At 34.3% G+C, this 7,412-nt stretch overlaps 1 protein-coding gene across 1 annotated transcript in view; it reads right to left on the reverse strand.

Annotated features, from left to right (window-relative positions):
* ZFP91 (ZFP91 zinc finger protein) overlaps window positions 1-7,412 on the reverse strand; it is a 37,475-nt gene that overhangs the window by 24,017 nt on the left and 6,046 nt on the right. The window lies entirely within an intron of this gene.

Here is a 7,412-nt window from a genome sequence, read left to right on the forward strand (position 1 = left end):
CAGAGTCTCACTCTTTTGCCCGGGCTAGAGTGAGTGCCGTGGCGTCAGCCTAGCTCACAGCAACCTCAAACTCCTGGGCTCAAGCAATCCTTCTGCTTCAGCCTCCCGAGTAGCTGGGAACTACAGGCATGCGCTACCATGCCCGGCTAATTTTTTTCTATACATTTTTAGGTGTCCGATTAATTTCTTTCTTTTTTTTTTAGTAGAGACGGGGTCTCGCTCTTGCTCAGGCTGGTTTCGAACTCCTGAGCTCAAGCAATCCGCCCGCCTCGGCCTCCCAGAGTACTAGGATTACAGGCGTCAGCCACCGCGCCCGGCCCACAATACATTAACTGTGGTCATCATCAAGTGCAATAGATCACTAAAACTTAGTCCTCCCGTCTAACTGAACCTTTGTACCCTTTCCTCAACATCTCCCCTTTCCTCATCCCTCACCTGACGCCAGCCTCTGGTAACTATGAGACTGACTTATTTAAATTCCACATATAAGTGAGATCACACAGTATGTCTTTCTCTGCCTGGCTTATTTCACTTACCATAATATCCTCCAATTCCATCCATGTTGTTGTAAATGACAGAATTTCCTCCTTTTTTAAAAGCTATATAGTATTCCATTGTGTAGATACAGCACATTTTTTTATCCATTCCCCTGATGGACATTAATCATCAGGGAAATTCAAATTAAAATCAGAATGAGTTATCACCTTATATCTGTTAGAACGGCTATTATCAAAAAGATGAATGATAACAAGTGTGGACAAGGATGTGGAGAAAAGGAAACTCTTGTACACTGTTGGTGGGAATGTAAATTAGTACAGCCATTTTGGAAAACAGTATGGAGGTTCCTCAAAAAACTAAAAACAGAATTACCTATGATTGAGCTATCCCACTTCTCGGTATATACCCAAAGGAATTAAAATCAGTGTGTCAGAGATAGCTGCACTTCCATTTTCATTTCAGCATTATTCCCAATGATATGGAAACAACCTAAGTGTCCTCGGGATTTTGAACTTCACGGCCCTCATAACTGTGTGAGCCAATTCCTTAAAATATATCTATCTCTATATATCCTATTGGTTCTGTTTCTCTAGTAAACCTGGTTAATTTAGACTTTTAAGACACTGAGAGTGGTTTTAGAGGAATAAAATCTTAAGAATGAGTTTCCTAAATTGGTTCTGGAGTTTTTGGAATCAGTTCTCTAAATTGATTAGATTTAAAGACACTAATAACTATTTTCAGAAGAAAGCACTGATACTCCATGGCATGATGGGGCAATAGAGATAGGCAAAATATCACCAATGGATACTCCCAATCAAATACTTATTAAGGGGCAAGGTTCTGGTGATCATGTATTTGCTACCTTAGAACATTTTGGTCAAACTAACAAGAGTAATGAGATTGGCTGGTTGCTCCTAATTAGAAAACACAAAGTGGGGAAAGAAAAGAATGTGGTTAGGGATTCAAATTCCCAGCTCAAGTGCCACAAAAATGACCTCGAAGTTTCTATGTCCTTGAGGTTGTCTGGAGTCAATTAAAAAAAACAAAGAAACAAACAAAAAAAAAGAGTTTCTATGTCCTGAAAACTATACTTATCTACTATAGCTGCAGAGCTGAGATTGCTAAAAACCAAACCCACAGTGAGTCTCACCAAGGCCAACCTTGCTACAACCACTTCTAAGTGCAAAATCTTCCAGCAGCAGAAACCAATACTGAGTCACCATTCCCGGGGGGTGATCAGCCAGCTACCTGGTGGCAAGTTCACTACATCTCGACCACTTCTATCATGAAAGTGTCACTATGGATACAAATTTGTCTTCCCTGCATGCAATGCTTCATATATGCAATACAAAACACATTGTATGTACAAGTCCATTTATATAAAATGTCCAAAAAAGCAAATCTATATAGACAGAAAGTAGATTAATGATTGCCTGGAACTGGGGGTGAGACCAAGGATTAACTATAAACAGACATGAAGTACATTACCGGGGTGAAGAAAAACTTCTAAAAGTTGATTGTGATGACAGGTGCACAACTCATAAAATTTATCAAGATAAATGAATTATACATTTGAAATGGATGAATTTTATGGCACGTAAATTATACCCCAATAATGTATTTAAAAAATATGCACCACAGCATTACCCATAAAGGCCAATAACTGAAAACCACCCAAATGCCATCAACAGTAGAACGGAACTGTGGTATATTCCCACAATAGAATACTATATAGCAATAAAAATAAACGATCTACAATAAGCACAACATCTGTCACAAAATGGTGAGTGAAAGCCTGATACAAAAGAGTATATACTGTATTATTCCATTTATGTAAAATTCAAAAACTGGCAAAACTAATTTGTTATTTAAAGTCGAAATGATGGTTCCATGTGGGGGTAGCTGACTTGAAGGGGCACATGGGAGTTTCTGGAATGCTAATCACATTCTACTTCTTAAGCTGGGTGACGGTATATGACCGGGCTCACCTTACGAATATTTACGGGCTGCCCACTTACAATATGCATACTTTTGTGTAAATATGGTATATTTTAACAGAGTTTCTTTAAAAATCACCTGTAATCTCAGGGGGAAAAAAAAAACAGAGAAATACCAAATGTCTTTAAGTTGGGTAATGGTATAAATTATGGAATATACATGGGTAGTAGCCATGGTTGGATAGCCCTCAAACAGCTATTTATTCTCTTTCTCTTTCTTAAAGAATCAATCCTGCTCTTAAAAAACATGGTGGGAATCCTGATTAGTCTACGCTAATGGTTTTCAAAGAATAGTTTATAAACTCCTAGGGATCCCCAAGACCCTTTCAAGAAATTTTTAGATCAAAACTGTACAAAAAAAAACTTGTTATAATTTTGATTTGGATTACATAGTACTTATGGATCAACATGCAGAGAAAAGATGTCTTAATAATATTGAGTTTTCAAATCCGTGAATGAGGTACATTGTTCCATCTACTCAGGTCTTTAATTTCACTCAGCAATGGTTTTGCACTTTTCGGTATATAGGTCTTCCAAATCTTTTATCCAATTTATCCCCAAGTATTTCATAATTTTTATATTATTGTAAATACTATTATAAATGATATTATTTTTTAATTTTAATTTTTTATTTGTTGCTAATGAACAGAAATACAGTTGATTTTTATATGTTGAACTTATATCCTATAGAGTGGTTTCAAGATGTCTTGCAGCTATTGCTTTCAGCATTTTGGAACACTGCCCTGAAACCAATATAGTATGAAAAAGTCTGAATTGAAAGATCAATCAGGGAACAGTACAACCAACAAATAATAAATTGTTGTGTTTTAAGCTACTAAGTTCTTACACGGTTTTGTTATAAAGCTAAAGGGTCTTTTGCTTGGATGTAGTTTAGGTTAATCTGGCTAGTTTTAATTCAGAGGAACTTGCTGCTTCTTGGACTTAAAGGGTTGGGGGCATTAAATCAGACTCAATTTAATTCCTTTTTGTCAGAGATTCTTGTCCACTTAAGATAACTGCAGTGTGAGGATAAGTTACACTCTGAGGGAAAGACGGGTCTCTCTTAGGAGTTTTAGACTCTTCTACCTGAATATGGGTTTCCCCACTCAAGTCCTTAGGTTTCCTCTGTTTCAGTTTTCTTCTACCAGGGCATTCTGCTGTAACTCTCAAGTGGTTTGGGCAGGAAAAGGGATTTAAATATAAAATCTATAGATAGATATAACCATCTATAACAGAATAACCTTTTATTAATAACTGTGTCAGAGATGGTTCTTTTACAAGTTGAATTATAATGGGTAAATTGTTATTTCTTTACTATTTAAGGGACAGAAAGACTCATTTAGCTGATTGATAAAAAATCCCATAACTGAAATGAGCTGAAAATCAAGGCTTTTTAAGCCTATGTAATAATCCACATATATTATATATAAGATTGTCTGTACTTCTAGGAAATTACAGCATAGAGGAAGAACCACAGTAAGTCTGGATGTTTGAATTAGCAAAATGGATTAAAGGATCTGGGCCATTCCCAACATGGAACAAGATGTCTGAGTAGATCATTCTCATACTGAGAGAAATAATACAGTTTCTGCTACCTTAAGATAAAAGTCTAGGAAGGAAGGACAGATAAAAATGTCTATCTAATGTATTATCAGCCCTTTAAGGCTTAAGCATTATTATAATAAAGTGAAAAACTTGAGTGTCTGAAATCTCACTGGACTACTCTGTATATTTCTATCATTAGCTGCAGTGTTTTCCATAAATAATTAGTGAAGTCCATTTTGAAATATTAGCCAATCTCAGTAGTATTAAGAGAAGTAAGGAAAAGACATTGTTGGAATTTTTTTTAACTTACAGTTAAATTTTGAAGAGTATTATTTAGTACGTAAAAGAGAATGTTTCAGTTAAAACTCACAGTATATCTAAGGGTTAAGACTGGGCTTACATATGCCCTTTCTCACCTAGAGATTTTCCTTCCAGAGCACTTTTCTATTTAAAACCCATAGCATTTTATTTTAACTAGGAAAACCAGGTCATTAGCAAGGAGACTCAAAATCTTTCATAAAAGAATTTTGAAGACAATGTCCTGAGTATCTTTTCACATCTTCCTTTGTATAGAAATGCAAATGGTAAAAACTGCGAAGTCAGATTTTTCTCACTGCAGCGGGAAAAAAAGAACAAAAATGTCTCTTCTATATATTTAGGAATAATACAAACATTTAAAGGTACTGGAAATGAGATGCATCTGTAAAGGAAGACAGAAGAGTCAATGTTACGTTGAGGCTGCAATTTGACAAGAGTCCAAGATAAATGGGATACAAGAGACTAATTTGAGAGGATAAAGACATAATCAAAGGTATTCCAACACAGAAAAAAATGAAATGCTCTATTGAAATTAAAACTATGAAAACTGTTAAAAATAAATTAATTTTAATTTTTTGAAAATGGAGCATACAGGCATAATCTATAAATCAGACTAAATCAATATAAGACAAAACTGAGGATGTGATGCAGGGTGGAGGAAAAAAAATCAAAACAAACTAATACTTTAGTAATAATTTCAGATATTATGCTGATTACAATGAATTAGGTAAGGCAAATACTTAACAATTAAGCCATAAACAATCTAAGTAAATTCCCAGATCTGTTATGAACACATTTGCTAACTCTAAGTAATCTTTGTTAAACGTCACTACTCCATTAGAAGAGTAAACTGAAAATAGTAAAATGATTTTGAATAAAAATAGACAAAGTTTAATACAATCAAATTTTCAAGCATCTATTACTTCAAAGCATGTTTTCCATAAACTCTAGTTTTATGAAATGTTCTTTAAAAGGGGGTCTTATAGTCAAATAAGTTGCGTAATTGCTGCAAAAATTTTGGCATTTACACTGCTGTGTAATTAGTCAAAATGAACATTTCTGAGAAGTCTTGCAATAAATAATCTATCTAACATTAATGACTCAGGCACGGCCCACAATAACTTGACTCAGTAGTATTTATTATCATTCCACAAAACACTTGATTAATAGTTTACTAAACATCAAGGTCAGTCTCCCTTTTTTATGATGTTCTGTCTTGATGGGCAGTTTTAACTATTACTCACCAATTATTTTACTTTATTATCATGAGTATAATACTGACTCAAAATAGAGAAAGAGAATGAAAACATAAAGCCAAGTTAAAAAGGATCTAGTCTCCATTCCTCAAGATTTCTGCTAACACTCTCAGAAGCTCCACAATGATGAAGATAATCCTCGAGCAGTGGTGAACTAAGCTTTCAAGTTTTAATCTTTTTCATTTTTGCTTCTTCCTATGTGGAATGCTCCTCATCTAGATTTCTACCCGCACATTTTAGGTCTGAGCTCAAATATTACCTCCTCCAAGAGGTCTTCCCTTACCATCTTACCTAAACTTAGCTTCCCCAACTACAACTTCATCGAACATTATATTATACTGTTTGAATTTCTTCTTTTCACTTATTTGATTACTAGTACAACCTAGTACCCAGAATGGTGCCAGATACATGGTAGATGCTCAGTAATTACTTGTTGAATAAATTAACAAACTATTAACAAGCTTTCCATTATATATACCTATTAGAATTTAATAAATGTAGCAGAAACAGAAACTAATACTAATGTTTATTATTATTTCAGTCTGAAAATTGAATGTAGCACTCTGTAACTTAATAATTTAAAAATCGTGCAAAGTCACTTTCTTCGTGTGTGCAATATTGTTTATTTGGTGAAACGTCAAGGTTCTTATCTTCAACTCAAGGAAAGCATAGAATTTCTAGTTGTTTGAAGTAAATAAGATTAAAAACAATCCTGATGACTTTTTTTCAATATTAATAAAACATAGAGCTAGTCACACATCTAGAAAATAAAATCTGCTCAAAGTTTTGAAAAGCTACTGAAATGGGTATGAGTTACTTCAGTTAAACTTCAGTCGACTGAACATGAGGACTACTACACAGTAACAGAATAACTTTCCGAGAAGTTAAAAAATAAGAAAGAGAGAAATAATTGAGATGAATTCTAAATATTAAATAGTAGTGGAAAAAGTGACTGCTCAACCCTCCATTTCCTTATTTACTGATGTCATTTTATGAACGTATGTTACAGTTCTTACGGACCTATATACTATTCATAGAGTTGTACAGCTACTCTAACAGGTAAACTAATGAAGAGATGAAGATGGGAGTTTGAGAATGTCTAGATCCAGAGCATTTAATAGTGGACTAAAGTAGGATTGATTTTGAGACTGAATGACCAAGAATGCACTTTTAATCTCTCCACAGCTGCACCACCACACAACAAGCCAACTTCTGGTTTAAGACATCTACACAAAGATCATTAAATTTATCTCCAACAGGGGTTCAAAATTTCCATCACATTCTCCAAGTTCTCCTCAAAGCAACCCAGAGCAATTTCTTTAAACACATAAGGTAATTTTAGCTCTGCTTAAGGCAGATTGTTTTTTGTTTTAATCAAAACTACTCTGGACTTGATTGTCATCTGTCTCTACATTTTCTTCACATCATAAAATCTCCAAAATAATCTCTGAATAAGGACCATAAGACCTTCCATCCTTGGCAGACATAACCTATTTTCTAAGTAACAACAGCAACAAAATACTCACTAGATAAAATAATCATGCAAAGCTTTCTACATAAAAAAAAGTTATCTGGTATAAAATACTTCTGCTTGGTATACTATGAAATATTAGCCTCAAACTCCAAAATTCAGATAAACAAGAAACCTTAGCACTGACACCTAATTCTTTACAAAGCAGCCACCAATAATTCAAGTTAGTGAGTGGTTCCAAACTACACTACTATTGTTCTAAATGGCATAAAATTCAACTTGTAAACTTGCCTTATATATTCTCAAAGCATTCTCTTAATGAAAACA

The sequence above is a fragment of the Propithecus coquereli genome, unplaced genomic scaffold (genome assembly GCF_000956105.1).
Source record: "Propithecus coquereli isolate 6110/MARCELLA unplaced genomic scaffold, Pcoq_1.0 Scaffold202, whole genome shotgun sequence".
Classification (NCBI taxonomy): Eukaryota; Metazoa; Chordata; class Mammalia; order Primates; family Indriidae; genus Propithecus; species Propithecus coquereli.